General features: G+C 39.8%; 1 protein-coding gene across 7 annotated transcripts in view; it reads left to right on the forward strand.

Annotated features, from left to right (window-relative positions):
- The window catches only part of LRRC4C (leucine rich repeat containing 4C), a 262,284-nt gene that overhangs the window by 223,825 nt on the left and 21,993 nt on the right, over positions 1–16,466 (forward strand). For 3 of the 7 annotated variants that reach the window (XM_025206696.1, XM_025206700.1, XM_025206698.1), the window contains one exon: positions 608–745. The exons of the other annotated variants lie outside the window; for them this stretch is intronic. The gene's annotated coding sequence lies outside the window, so the exon portion shown is untranslated. The remainder of the gene's footprint in view (positions 1–607; positions 746–16,466) is intronic. 7 annotated transcript variants of the gene reach the window in all.

Consider the following 16,466-nt stretch of genomic DNA (forward strand, 5'->3'; position numbering starts at 1 on the left):
TGCCCACTCCACCCCCGCCCAATAAAACATTTTATGGCACGTACTAAAATGACAGCTATTTCAAGAACAGTTTTCCCTTGTTTTGTCTGCCTTACACTACCATTAAGCAAAAATGATGAGCAAAGTTCTCGATTAGCTTTATAACATGGGTTTATCACTGCTCTGGCTTGTCACTGAGGCTGCAGTGCTTTCCACCCCATAAGGCACAACAAATTGCCTGAAGGTCTTTACATATCACACATGAGCTGTGCTAGGTATTCTGTCTGCCTCTGACAGTCTTAGGTCACTGACCTTCCCCAATATTGACCAGGTGGCTCTGAAATTTGTTTTCTGCTTGGAGGTCTTACAAAGTTAAACCTTATTACAGTGGAAGATTGTAAGTTTTTGGTTTTTTTTCCTTCAGTAGGAAAGGGAGGCTAGCACTTTTTATGAGGCTTTTATGGTAATACTATGATTGATAAATGCAAGGAGAAAAGCATTCAAAGTTAATTATCACTTTATTTTTCAACTGCTTAAGGTAGATCTGATGATGGTTATAACACAGTATAATGTCTGTTTTAGGAAGAAAAAACATAAAATTCTGAGTATGTCATTTGTGATTGAACAGGTAGTAAAGTCAAGTGAACCTGTTTACCCGATATGTGAGAGCCTGGATCAGTGCAAAGGACCAGAGAGAAGTTTAGGATTGGATTGTGATTTGGAACAGCTGGAGCGAAGATGAATTACAAGAAAACTATATTAAGTGGTAGGCTCTATCATTACATTATGGCAGCGTGGGCTAACCTTTTTGGCAGGCATGCTACAAATTAACCCTACACCTTCACTAAGTACCACTCCAATCCCTTCTGTCTCCCCAATCTGCTGCTCTTACTGCTCTGTCCTGTAATCCCTGTCATATCTACCACTATGTTGCCTGTTCCCTCCCTTATCTGCTGTATGCCACATACACAGGCTGCCCGTGCCACTTGTGGCCCATGTGCCACAGGTTGGCCACCCCTGGACTAGGGGTTGGGTGGTGAGTCAAAAGAACAATGTTCAAGTCTCAGTTCTATTACTGACTTGCTGTGTGATTTTGGACGAGTAATTTAATTTTTAGGTGCGGTAGTTTTATAACTAATCTAAGAGATTCTTAGATGAAACATTGTATGAATATAAGCTATTTAGCATGGCAACTAAAGAACTGTATTCTTGATTAAGAACAGCCCTTGTTAGGAGGTAAGGCTACAGTATACCCACTCAGTAAGTAGATGAGATGTAATTCATATTATGCTCACCAGAGCTGTAGGATTCTTTTCCTCAAAGAGCTGTGTATTAAGTCAAGTACCTCCATATCAGGTGGAACAGAGTTGCAGTGCTGTTGAATGTATCAGGCAGGGGTACCACACCAATCTCTGGTTTCAGTAAAACATAAACAGGACTACAGCAGCATAGGGTCTGTCTGAAGGACACAGCCAAATAATTACAACCTATATCCAGTGAGATAGGGGAAAAAAATCATCTTAGAATGCTATCATAAGGGGTGAAGTTATTGTTGATTCATGTTAATGGCCTCCCCTGGAGTCCTGGTCCTCATCTTAAGAAATAATTGCTGTTTAATCTGCTTGTTCCTGTTGCTTTGGAAAGCACTTTTCCTCTTACATTTAAGGGCTCTGAAGGCATAGATGCTATAATGCACACATGTGCATGCACAGGCACACACACACTTTTCCATTAAAAGTCTCTTATGCAATTAATGTCTCGGATAATCACACAATTACTTTAGTGTATAGAACCAACAATAAAACTAAAATATTTTGTAACAAACTTTAGCTTGAAGAAATGTAATGTCTCAATCATAGTTTTTAAAATTTTAATCCTGCCTAGAGCAAGGTCTCTTCCAGCCCTAACAATCTAGGAATGTATGAATCAAGAAACCAGGCCAGTACGCGGTATCAGCAAAGTTGGGTAGCTGCTCAAAGACCTGACGTAAGAGAGGACTTTGTTGGTCTTTCTCTCTCACACATTTTCATACGTGTGCCCAAACACACCAACAGGTTTTTTTTTTCTTGTATTCCCCCATACACATACTTCCAGGAAGCCTTTTTGGCAGCATTGTATGGCTCAAAAACCTTTTCAGGCAGACATGGCAGGCAGGTAGGTAGTGTTGCTAGAGTTGAAAGAAATGCAGCATGGACTCTTGGGCTGTGTCTAGACAAGCAAGGGCATGCACTTGCAGTGGCACATATAGTAACAGCACAAATTTGTGCCACTACTTTGTGCACAACGCTCGTCCCTGCATGTGCCCTTTGTTACAGGCCCTTTGTTGCCCAGCTCCTCATGGATCCTAGCTGGGCTCCATGTGCTGTGGGGGCCAGGGGTGGGAAGCTGGCTAGAGCACCCTGTACCCCAGCCCTGGGCTATGTCCTCCCCAGTCTCCATGCACTGCAGATCCTCCACTTTGACACACAGTGTGCCTCGAAATGGGGGAGCAAGCAGCCCTGGGGTAGTACTCTCCTGTCTCCACATGCCTCAGCATGGGGGCTCTGCAGTGGTGGAGACAGGGGAGTAGGCAGCTATGGGCTGCTTGCTCCCCCATCTCTGCGTTTGTCACGGTGCACACTATTTTCATGTGCTTTATGCCAGTTTTTTCCAGGGTTTTTTTCCCAGGGAAATTCCATTAGCAAATTTTGCCCCCATGATGCAAATCAGCAATGCAGTTCATGGTTTAACGTGCAATGCACGTGGTTTGTGGCACCACAGAGAAGTCTGTGGCACTGTAAACCACACACCCCTGCTCGTCTGGACACTGCTTTAGAGTTTAAGGCCAGAAGGGACCACTAGGTTATCTAGTCTGATTATCTAACCTATATATATCATAAACCATGATTTTTCACCTGGATATTCATACATTGATTTTAGCTAGAACAAAGCCTTTCAGTCCTCAGGGCAATGAAGGGCACCTGAAATGGCAGGTAATTGGTTAGGGTTCAGTTGGGCCAAGCAGACAATCCATTCCACATACTGCAGGATTAGAAAGAAGAAAAGGATCCTGCCAACCTGATTTAGGGAAATTTTCTTCCTGACCCAAACTGGTGATTAGTCACACTGGTTAGCTGTGGGCAATTCACACTGGTTAGGCAGCTAAGTAAGAGGTTTGTCTGTGTCATCCCTGTCCTCTGTATTTATGTAACCAAGCCAGCCCCTTGTGTTGGACAGTGCCTGCCTGCCATATTTCCGAAATCATCCCTAAACCTCATGCAGCAGCATAAGGATGCAGCTGGGAGCCTGAGGCATAGAAGCAGGGGCAACTTTCAGTTGCTTCCACAATCACAATTTACAATTTGTGTGGTTGCTGGCAGCAGATGCTTTTTTTGCACCTGCTCCTCATGCCACCACTTGGCACCCGTGGTGGTTGCCCCATCTGCCCTGGCCTACTTACCCTAGGCCCACTGACTTCTCTGTACTATTTATATATGTAAAATGGAGACACATTGGTCTCTAGATATTTTATCCTTATAATATTCCCCATTATTAGGCTCATGAGCCCAATTTTCACCAGTGTAGGGTTGATGTAACTTCACTGCTTTCACTGAAACTATATTCTGCACCTGATGAGGAACCAGCTCGTGTACATGTAATGTCCATAGAGAATCTGTAATCCACTTTGACCTCCAGGCTGAAAAGCTGGAAAATTAGCTCTGTGGAAAACATAGGGCGCATTTACACATCATCCTATGGTGATGTAGTGACACGCTACATCACCATACGACGTGCTAGGGCAACATAGTGATCACATGTTTCAACACATGATTGCCAGCTATGTTGCCAAAGTGGTGTGCTCCTCAGGTATAGCGCACTGTTATGGTGACACAGCTGAAAAATCTATCCATGCACTGCGTGCACACAGCAGTAACTATCCATACTGCGCTATGCTTTAGTACTTCCAAAAGCAGTGTCATAGCAACTTCACCATATGGCGATGTGTGGACATACCCATAAAAACCTAATGGAGAGAGGAAATATAAGCCTACATTTTTAAAGAAAATACTGCCTTTTTGGACAAGTGATAACAAACTAATTTATTAAAAATGAAATTATATTAAAAGTGTATTTTGCTTTCCAGAATTTCTTCGTTCTTTTCTATTTAAAATGCAATTGAGTTTTAGATATACAAACTCAAGTTAGTTTAATTTTCTGGCCTTCTTGCCTTTGGGCTGGAAAAGCAACAGGGGATTCCTTAATTCTACAAAAAAAAAAAAAAAAAAAAAATAGCTCTGTTCTTGTGGGGGTTAAATGTTTTGATTTAATTGTGAAAATAATTTAAAATTATTATATTTTGTAAATTATTTACAACTTTGCTGCAAAAATATAAGATTAGCTTAAGTAAGGACATTTGAAAATAGCAAATGAGTTTTTTATTGTTGACACCTGTGGGATCATGTTTTAAGCTTTTCTTTAATCATGAGCCCTGCAAACACTTTCTTGTCTTTTCAGCAGGGACTGAAGGTTTTCACATAAGGATAAGATTGGGTTGACCTTGGAAAAAAGCAAGAACTACTATGGGACTCACCAAAGAATCATGGAGCTAAGAATATAGTGCCCCCAAATGGGAGCAGGGAGAGTTAAAAAAAAGTCTGTTAGCTACACCAAACATAATTTAGTTTTCAAATTGGTAGACCTGAGGAATGCATTTGACCCAGGTAGTTTAATGTTTCTTCATATTTAGAACTTGCTGTTTCACAGGAAGTATGGCAGAGTTTATGTCTATGTGTATCACTGAAATGCCTCATATTTATCATAATGGAAAACACAGGCAAGCATTCCTGGTATTGCTTAAACTAGGAAGAACTAGAACTAACAAAACTTATTGAATTACATACCTCTCAAGTGGGGACACGGTGCTATTACAGTTGTTTCATTATATTCTATTGTTGATTGCAGAGTCACTGGTATGGAATGCTGTATGTTCAGATAACAGGCCTCTGAAGACTATTGAAATGGCGGAACCCTGATAAGGATGTACAAATTAAGATAGCTTAATGGGTTATAAAAGCACTGGGCACCCTAAGGCTATTCCTAAAGGCTGATAGTGATTTCTGTATTGTATGGATCGTGTGTTTTTGGAAAACATTGATCTCTACTAATTTTTTTCAGCTGTGTTCATTTTGATGGAAAACCTATGCTATTTATGATTTTGAAGTCATGTGATTTAGAGTTCTGATCTCTGTAGTTCTCATAAACTAACCAGGGTTGAAGTAGGTCAGTGAATGAATGGGAACATTCCATGTAGTAGGTCAAGTACTGCAAGGCTCATGGCAATAATTCACTCAGAAGCAATTTTCCTTTTTAGTACATGCAGAAAGAATGTCCCAGCATGGTGCTGGAGGACTTTTCATCTTTCAAATGAGCTGCAAACTTAGAACCTTACCACTTGTGGGCATGAAGATCCTACAGTGTTTCACTTGGATATCAGAGTCTTAACTCACAGCATGAAGTGAGGTTCTCAGAGCAATACAATCTTTTAGAGTGGTGAGATTGAATTTTAAATCCTGTGTACAGAGTTCTTTTCTGTGGTGGGTTGACTACAGGTAAGGGTCTGGGGGTCTTTAAGAGGAGGCTGGATGAAAACCTTACCAGGGTTGTTTGACCCCAGTACTCTTTCCTGCCATGGCAGGGGGTTGGACTTGATGATCTGCTCAGGTCCCTTCCGACCCTACAAACTATGAAACTATGAAACTATGACCTGTTTTCAGAAGTTACCACATCTGAAAGACTAACTGGGATGTAAGATGTCCATCAAATACAGTAACTAAAGCTCTGAGAAATTTTTTTCTTCAAACATGTATTTGTCATATCTAATGTCAAACCTGTTTTCTTCATAAGAAGTAGTAGTAGACACATTTGATGAGGACTTTTGTTGTACCTGAGGACGTAAATGGAGTTCTCCTCTCTTTCTTTGTCCTTATGCAGTACACAATTAGAGGACGGCTCTTTTGGTTCACTGTGCAGAAGATAGCTTCATTTCAGTGAAGACATAATATTGGGTCCTTGATTTAAAAATAGGTACTGCAGATGTTTCCATAAAGGAAAACACTGTGAAATATATTCTTGGATGCATAACATTTTGTGCATTTGTGCTTAGCAGTAGAGCATAATTAGATTTAAAATTAATGGGTTGCATGTGACTATCCTGGAACAAAGCTGGTCTATAGTGACAAAGTAAGCAAGTTACTTAATTTTCTCCTTTTGAAACCCTGATTTTTTGATGTAAGATAGGATTCTTACTTTCTTAGACAACCTTCTAGCCCACCTTTGTGCCTAGTTAAATTAATCATTTTTGAACACAAGTGACCAAAGCGGTAAATAATATTCTAAATAAAGTCTTATTACTGTCTTGTATTAAGGTACAATGTCCTGTATTTCCCTGCATGCAGTGAAAACACATCTTACATTTTTCTTTTTTACATCTGCTTCACATGGGGAGTTCATTTTTTTTTTTGCCATCAACCAACACATTTAGAGCCTACTCTTCTTCCATTGCCTCTAATCTATTAGCTCCCATTTTATAGCAAAAGGTTTTATTATCAGCCTTTCATAGACAGATGCATATTTATATGGAAAGAAAATGCTGAGACCAAAATCCTTAGAAATCTCTAAGTGCCTAACTACTACTGAAATCTTAGAAGAAGGGAAAAAGCCTGGCTTGTTTAGACCAGGAAAAAAAAATGAGATGTGATAAGATCATTTTTTGTACCTGTGTTCAAGTGGTAAATACCAGGAAGCTATTTAAAGAGTAGTACTATAAATGGGAATAACTTGGTCAAAATAAATTTACACTGGGCGATAAAAGGTCTAAGCATCAGATAAATGAAGTTCTGCAACAGTCTCTCCCAAACAAAGTAATGTGTTAAAGGACCATTTCAAGATAAAGCCTGATAAGTTCATGGAAAAAGGAGTATAATAGGATAAGAGTGATGGTGCAGTTAGAAATTAAAGCCTGTGCTATGAGCTCTGGGTGCTTAATGTTTGCTGTTTCGAAGAGAAAAATAAAGGAGACTCAATCAGCATATGGATTATTTGTATCTGAGGGGACTGTCCGGTGGCATGGGTCTTTCTGACTTCCGTGCTGGTACAGGGTCTGGGGCAGACTGAAATTAGAGGAAGTGCTCTCAATGTGAGTGTCTGAATAGCTTATACTGAGGGATTGCAGACTTGTAATAACATGAGGGTTTTGAGGCTATTTTGATGGTGGGGTTAGGAATGCGCTGTCGTTTAGATTATAGGGATTGCATGGTGTGTGTGTGCAAGAAATGTCAGATTAAAAAGTTGTGATAGCCTTTTCTGAATTAGGTTAATTTCCCTTGATCATCGTCTAACAAAACTTGTTACACTATTTACATTTTATTCAGTTATTTTGTATTTAGCCTCAAGATCCAGAGACACAGGACCAGTGAACAAGCTAGAAAACAAGCCAGAGTTTGAATAGGATCCCTGCTTGGGAGCTGAACAAGAAGCCATGGTTGCCTGGGGAGAGGGCTTGTGGGTGCTGGTGAGCAGGAAGGCTTGGTGGTGTAGCTTCAGTTTGTCACCTCTGGCAACAGATAGCACCCCTCTGATGAAACTGCAGCTGTCCAGCTGGAGAACAGGTCTGAAGCCCTGGCATCAGATGAGAAGGAGGCCACATAAGCAACAGGAGACACCAAGTCATGCACCACTGTGGGGCAGGATAGAGATCACTGCTGCCAAGAGGCAGTGATGGGTGGTGGGGGTTGATGACTCTCTCCTGTGGAGCATGAAAGCATCCATGTGGAAGCCCCATCTGTTAACCCAGAGAGTCTGCTGCTTGCCAGGACCCCATACCAGAGATGTCACGGAATGGTTGCCATGCTGCATCTGGCCCTCTGACTACTATCTTAAGATGCTCTTCCATGTGGGAACTAATGATACTGCCAGGGGTGAACTTGAGGAAATCAGAAGTAAACATATTGCTCTGGGCACAGGAGTGAAGGGGACAGGGGTCTAGGTGGTGTTCTCATTAATCCTTTCAGTCAAAGGTAAAGGCCCAGCAGATTCATCCTGGAAATCAACATGTGGTTGCATAGATAGTGTCACCAACTCTGGCTTCTTTGACCACAGGGTTCTGTTCATAAAATGACTACTGGGAAGCGAAGTGGTCCACCTGATGAAGAGATGGAAGAGTGTCCTCACATATAGGCTTGCTAACCTAGGAGGAAGGCTTTAAACTAGGTTCGTAGGACAGTTGGAGACAAAATCCCAGAGGCAGGTAAAGAGCCAAGGGACCTGGATAAAAACTTAGTAAGGGAAATCAATAGCAGAAGCCTTAGCAACGTTTTCAGGGAGAAGATAGGACAATCAGGTAGATACCTGAAGTGTTTATATACTAATTTGAGAAGCAGAGGAACAATCAGGATGACTTGACAGTCCCTGCATAGTCACAGGATTATGATTAGGACCCTACCAAATTTATGGCAGAAGTGGACTGTGCTGCAGCTCCTTTAATCTTGCAAGTTTCCATTTGCACCCCACCACCGATTGTTGGCGGGGCCCTGCTTGTGGTTCACTCCTGATCTTCAGGGAAATGAAAACCATGGTGTTAAACATGGCACTGTTTTTGCTATTGACAGTGAGGTACCTCTCAGTAGCTGGGTGTGGGGTCTTGCTCAGGTGTCAGTGTTCTCAGTGTTCAAAGAAGTAATTCAGAAAGTAATTTTTCTCTCTTGTCAGTTTGGAAGGGACTGTCGAGGGTTACTTTATTTTCTTGCTCCATGGGATATGGTTTTCTTCCTAGTTCAGTTGGGCAAATTTTTCATAGAAAATTCTCTACCACTTCAGGGGCCAAGGTAATAGTATCCTTTCCCCTTGTTTTCACCTTGTGCCACATTGTAGGGTTTATTCTTCTGTTGTACAAATCAAAAATGTATTATAGCATTACAAGTTGTTTTGCGACTTATGGGGTGAAAAGGGGAGGGTGGAAAGGTTTTGAACTCATATTCTTATTTAGCCCTTTGGATGAACATGAGGATGAATGTGTGTGTGTGGGTGAGAGAGACAGAGAGAGAAAAAGAAAGAGAAAGAATCTGCATATTTTATGAAATGCTTTATCATTTGACAGGGATGAAAACAGGAGAGCTCTTATAGAATTTAAACAAATTTCCATTAAAATGATTCTGTAGAATTATTCCTGACCCTAATAAAGCCAATGGAAGTTTTGTCTTTGTATTAATTGGCACCAGAATTTTATCCATAGAATTTAATCAGCACTGATCTCTATTCTGTATTAGTTTTGGGCTGTCTCTTAGAATTCTGTAGCATGAAGAACATTTTCTATTAGATTATATAGATTGATATATAAAAAAAATAGTAAATGTTTCATTTTCCATTATATTCCGTATGCCAGTCAACCAAGGGCTTTGAAAAGTGTTTGCTAGCATTAGCTTTAATAAAAAGCAACACTTTTTCTGGTCTTTTTATAGTTCATTATTTCTGAAAGACATTTTGTGCATTGTATTGTGTTGCGTAGCAATCTTCTGTAGGTTACATTGATAGGCAGACTTGGAGGAGGAAGAATGGGGACATATAAAATAACAGTAGCAACTAATTAACAAGAACAAACAATTTAAAAAGAAGACATGACTTCTCATTGAAATTAAATTTCCCTGGCAGCCCCTAGGATTTGTATTGTCTACCTGCCTTGCTCTTAAATAGTAGATAAACCATGTGGGTTAAAGAGATATTTAACCATAAATCAAAGATTCCCAGTAATTCGTAGTTATGAAAGAACATTTTGGGGGGTATTCAGTTGGTGTAGGAACTTTATACTTTTGTTTTCATACCACGAGTCAATGACAATAATCAGTAAGCTGTAATAATTAAATGTGAAGAACTGCTTTCTTTATCTTTATATGACCCTTTATAGAGGAGAATCATTTTTAGCTGCTTGATGTGGAGGCAGGAAGCTTCTCTGTTGAGCTTTAAGAATAAATCAGCCTCAACCCAGTATGTGTAATGATCCCCAACATGTTTCTTCAGCAGGGTTTGTACCTGTAATTTTCACTACTGCCATACAAACTTTTGCTACTTGTATTAAGCAAGCTAATTTGTTAATTATACATAGTAGGAGGCTGTCTTTTCTGTATAGATACCCTCAGCTGGGGATATGACAAGTACACTGTTCACCTTAGTTGTAGCTGGGCAAATAGTGGGGGAAATGTTCTCAAAAACAAAGGGAAAATCTAAGTAATCTGTACAGCCACATTTGTTCATACCTTCTCTCATTTGTTTTGTAACAATGATGTGATGCCGTGTTTAACTTTGTTTGGTGAAGAGGATTTTTTACCTTTGCAAATCTATGCTTGAATGACTGCACCAAAAGTCTTCATGTGAGGTCAATCAAGCAGGGAACAGAGGCCACTTAACTGGACTTGGTTGACAAGCCATGCAATTCACATGGTGAATACTCAGTGTTTGATGTCATATCTTCTGTGAACAGCTTGTAAAAAAGACTCATAAGCCTGAAGATGTGCATATAATAGAACTAAAGAATAACAAATACATTTAGGAAAATCACCATGGAATTGTAGGCAGTTAACAGATGGAAAATATGACCAAATTGGTTTCAACTGGTTCTAGTTATATCCCAATATAGTATTTTAGAATTTGATTCTTTATTAATTCTTTATTTATCCTTTCCTCCAGGGCCTTTAGTAACTTACCCATTCTGGTCCCTCTGGCCTGAGACTGATTAAGGCTTCTCTTATGTCACTCATTTTGAAGTATAGATAGCAGTGGGGCTGATAACTCATTTATCTGCTTTTCTGCCTCCCTTTCTCACATTATTTCTTCCCCCACTTTGACCCATTGTCACAGAATAGCCTTACATTTGTGTGTTTCTAAACCACTACCCATTCATCTGAATTCATTCATAAGATCCACATCTCCCATTTCAGCAATGTCTACAAGAAGTGAGTCAGTAATAACAATAGATAGAAATATGATTTGTGGTATTTGAAGGGCCTTAAGAGCACCATACAGCACTAGAATTTTATGATAATTGTGCACCTAATCCTTATAAACATCTATGAAATATCTAGCAATAAACATAATTTCTTATTCTTATTAAGATATCCACATATCTAGTGAGCAGCCCAAACTTATTGCTATAAGCCTCATTCTTGTTCAACTAACCCCTTTCTTACAGCTTACTAAAGCCATTAGTTGTATTATACCTGCAATTATATTGGAAAAAGAACCATGTCTTCCTATGTATGCTATCAAGTTTCTTGCACAAGCTATAGCAATGATTACCATATTTACTCACATAATGTGCATAGCTTTTCCAAAAAGTTAGTTATCCAAAATTGAAGCTTATATTTTAAGCTCATTTTCATGCCTGAATGAATGCTGGAATGGCTGCTAGGGCTGTTCTCTCTTCCCAGCCACTGTGTGGAGCCCCTGGCACTAGAAGATGCAGTTGCCATGATATCCCAGATTTGGGGGTTTCACAGACCCCTGAGGTGGAGGGGGGGCGGGGGAGGAGATCATGACAGCTGTAATATCCCAGCCTCGAGGAGATGCATGGGAGGCTTCCAAAGTTAGGAGTCCCTCAGCTCAGTTGAGTTGAGCCCCTCATGCCCAGCGGCAGTGACAGGGTTAGACTTTTAGTTTTGCAGCTATAAGGAAAGGGTGAATGTGGTGAGGATTAGACTCTATCCCTTCTGCATGCTGCTGGAAGTGTTTAGCCATAGTGAGCCCATGCTATCAGGTAAGACTCTGGACAATATATTTTTTTTTCTTTATTTTTCCTTTCCAAAACAAGGTGTATGTCTTATTTAGGGGAGTGTGGCATGCAAAAATATATAGTAATGCAACAGTCCTATGTACCAGGAGTGCATACGTGGAGGAACCTGAAATAAGCAGCTAAGCAGAGCCTCACAGAGTATGGAAGAGACATGCGGCACAATGTTTTAGCTGCAGGAGCACCTGTTTCATCTCTTCCCTTCCCTTATAGCCACAGCCCTATCTCGGTCAAAAGATACAAATGCATTTGAGCACTCAGATGTCATGTTTTAGGTCTCTTTTTTGGCATAGACAAGTCAATAACTTTTTTTACATCTCTGCCTGACCAATATGAGAGAGAGAGGATGGGCTTCTGTTGACTCAGACTTCTTCTGAACTGAAGTGAAAATTAGTTGTCGTTCTGTTAATGAAATTCCTGCTACTAAAAATATCCCTATACCGATCCCATAAGAGACAGTATAATTTGCCTTCATTTTTGGCATTAGTACTACAGCTCATCCTCTAGCTAGAGTGTGTTTTCATAGGAACAATTAGAACCCTTTAAAATGTTATAGGAATTGATTTAAAAATATGTGTGTAGTCGTTTGGCTTACAATTACATCTGTGCATTGTAAGAGTTAATATTATTATTAGTAGTAGTATTATTGTATATCACCCAAAGAAATCTGTGAGTTAAAAGTCTTTCTTGGCTTTGGATAACAAGAAGAAGAAGGAACAAGGTTGTGGCATTAACAGAAAAATGTTACACAACTCTGCTAGAATTTCAAAAGGACCCATGCAAGCCTCAAGGACATTCACTACAATCTTTAAGACAAGAATAGATTGAAGAAGGAAAACATTTACTTGTGAGCAGTTTTTTCTGTGACCAAAATCATCAGGATTATGGAGCAGTCGCCATTCCAGGAGACTAAAAAGGCTAGAGCTCTTCCTAGAGGTCTATAAAATTATGAGACACGTAGACTGGAATGGTTGTTCACCAAGTCCCAGAATACTAGAATACCAGGGGACACTCACTGAAATTATTAGGAGGCAAAACCTAGAACTAACAAGATAAATTACTTTTTTTTACACAACTTGTGGAATTCAGGAGGTGGTAGAGGCAGATAGCATAGCCATGTTTAAAACGTACTAGACAAATGCATGGATGATACATCTTGAACAGAATGGTTGAAGATGTTTCCTCTGGCATCTCTGTGGATGCCACGGAAAGTAATTAATAGGGAATAGGTCTCTGTAGATCAGTGGTGCTCAACCTTTTTCCCTCAAGGGCCAGATGGGAGGTGTCCTTCTGGAGGCAAGATCCAGCCTATGGGCCTGATCCAGTGGGTGTGGCAGGGCACAGTCTGGCCACCTGGAGTTGGGATGGGGTATGATCTAAGCTGGATCTAGCCATGCAGGTTAGGGGCCATGGTCCAGCCCCAATAAAGCCATTGCTGGGAACAGGGTGTGCCTGGCCTTGATCTGACTGCATGGATGGAAGGGGCATGGCTCAGCCCTGACCTAGTTGCATAGGGGAGGGGACATGGCCCAGGCTCAATCTGGCTGTATACAGCTTGGAAATTTGGAAGTGGGGGAAGAGTAGCAGTATTAATTGCTACCACTCCTCCACTGCCAAATTACCCAACCTGTGGGGAACACTGCAGGCCAGATGCCTTGGCTCCGTGGGCCAGGGGTTGCTGTAGGTGTATCCAGTTCTGTGGTCTTCCTCTATCATTCACCTCTGCCACTGTCAGACACAGAATACTGGGGTAGATGAACCATTGGTCTGACCATGCGACACTCCCTACGTTCTTATGACCAGTGGGAAAAATTGTGTCAGTATATTCACCTAATATTATTTGATCACCTACAAAATAAATAATGTAAACATTTTTTTAATGCATAGTCCCAACTCCTCCCATGCCTACATATAACTCATAAGGGTTAATATCATCGTTGCTTAGGTACTGCGATTAGAAGCATGAAACACATACAGTAGAGGGTGATTACAGGAGAAAAATATCCCTCAAAAAATGGCTTGTTTGGACAAGAGCCATTTTTCTTTCCAGAAAGCCTAGAATTTCATCCTTGTAAGTGAATATGAATCATTTTCCCCTCCTTCAAATGTTGTGAATTACATCATAAGTTATAGCAAATCATACTTTTAAATACAATTTTGACAATAAAGTGTAGGTCTTCAATCAACTGCAGGTTAATTTGGAGCTACAATCTCTTGGCAAAATGCTTTTGTAGTTTTCAGGATTTGCAACCTGCTGCTTTGAGTAGCAGGGGAAATTCTGTTAGCTCACACTCGCTTTTGTATGAATAAGAAAGGAATCAAAACATCAAAGATTGTAGTTACCATTTTTTAATACAGCCCTGATAGTTTTGCACACTTTATTCTAACTTGTTTGAAGTGCAGTCAGACCCTATTAAGATCAAATATTCAAGATAATGGCAGACTGTGATCTTCTCCAGGATGTATTGTTAACTCATGTTTAAGGTGAATATGTGACTTTAAGCTAAAAGGAAAGGTTTCTGAATATCACATATGAGAAAGTGATATTGGTGAGGTATATGGCATTTGCCTGGGAGGGAACTGGCAGACAGCAGCTTAATAGGAACATGTGCAAAGACTGATTATCATTTCTGTGGTAAAATCTTCTTAATTGGTCCCTTGATAATGGCACTTCAGTTTCCCTTGAGTTAGGTGACTGGGTAAAAGGGGGAAAGCGAAGTGTTACATTTCATTTCAGTGGCCCTAAATAACTAAAGATGTCACACTACTTCATGATAAATAAATTACTGGCTAGTTAATATTTTCTTGAGACACCAGTGGTTATAGAAAAGACGGCTTGAGCTTATGACCTAAGAGAACTGTCCTGTTATTTGACAGCCATCTGACCTTGACATGCCATAATCAAAGATGACTGTAGCTCTTTATTCTACATTTCCTGCTCTAATTACCCCATTCAGCAGCTAACACTGACCAGACCCAGGCCACAAATCCCTATGATGCATCACCCTTCTTTCACAATTTCTAAATCTGCTGCTGATCCTTGGGATCCAAATACAACAGTCATTCCAAGGGAACACATTGTCAAGACACGAAAGGTTATTGGAAAATATTTTAGCCTGCTTGTAGATTAAAGACGATAAACTTTGAGAAACATTGCACTAAAGAAGATTTCATCCCCTGTATATTGAACTGGATGCCAAATAGCTATTTTACATAAATACCTGCACCTTAGTATATAAGCACTTAGATAGTTAATTAGTACTGCTATTGAATTAATAAGGATATAAAACAAAGTAGAAAAAGGAAAACAATCCTCTAAGCAATGAGTACACTAGACAAAGGGAAGGACAAAAGAAGTGCCTTTCTTCTTTTCTTCTTCTTCTCCTTTGTTTTTAAATGTATGTCCAAATGTCCTTCATCAGCATCTGGATGAAAATTTAAAGTATGTGACCATGTGTGTGTCCAATATACTGCATGATTTTGAATATCTTGTCAGTGTAGTCTGATGTCACTCCATCAATTTCAGTGACATGACACCAATTTATACTACTTAAGGATCACCATGAACCTTTATCTCTAACAGTAAACATGACTACAGCAATACTAGGGGTTGTTCATATAATGAAACAATGGAGCTGTATCTGTAATTACAAAAAAATATTTGTATTGCAGACACGATATGGGTTCTTCCCTCATTGAATTCAGCTGGAAAATTCTTATTCAAAAGGAGGAGCAAGAATAACCAGGGGCAGTGTAATCCCAGATGAATAGTGGAAGGAAGAAATCAATCATAGTTTGAGTTAAATTATTATGTTTTCTGAAAGACTATGTATGGGTCAGATTATCCCATTTTGTCCATTTGGGACAGGATGGCAAAGTATGAACTCAAGTTGTTCCAAACAACTCATCACACTGAAGTTTGCTAACGTGAAGAGTGGCATGGCTTCAAACTGCCCTAAGATATGTGTGAGCATATAGAAACATTTTGCAAACTGAAACATCCAAATCCAAATGTTGCATTCTCAGATGGCTGTAGCTCAGTGGATGGACAATTTTTTCCCGTAGAAAACTCTATTATGGAATCACTATTATTCTTGCCAAATTTTAAGGGAAGTGATGCCAGCTTTTCCATTAATCTATTAGAGGGAGGCTGCAATGGCTTAAAAGGTGGGAAAAAAATAGTAGTCCCCTTTTCTAGAAGCACCAGCCATTTCTAATGCATTCCCTGTGCAACTCTCTTCCCCTGCCTCTCAGTAAAAATAGGAAGATAAAGAACAGGAGTGAAGAGCAGTCGAATTCAGTCTAGCAAGCATCTGTCTCACCTTTAAGTGCTGCTTGTTAAATTTCATTTTGAAAAATGAAGCTGTTTTTAGCGTGAGTATGACAAAGTGTGGCAAGAAAAAAAGCACCCCAAACCATTTTTAAAAATCCGTGCTTTTTGCAGCTATATAATTTTTAAATGACTAAGCAATTTGTACTGTGTTTAGGGAAAAAAAATAAATGGCAACAGAGCTGACAAATTGGACACCAAACTGCAGGTAAATGGAATTTTAAAAGGAGAATTTGTATTCTTTAGGAGAAAAAAAATGAGGTTTTAGATTAGAAATTCTGGAAAGATCCTTAATTACAGTGAAAGGTGCATGACTATAATGCTCTAATGTCTTAGGGAAAG

The sequence above is a fragment of the Alligator sinensis genome, unplaced genomic scaffold, assembly GCF_000455745.1.
Source record: "Alligator sinensis unplaced genomic scaffold, ASM45574v1 scaffold10_1, whole genome shotgun sequence".
Classification (NCBI taxonomy): Eukaryota; Metazoa; Chordata; order Crocodylia; family Alligatoridae; genus Alligator; species Alligator sinensis.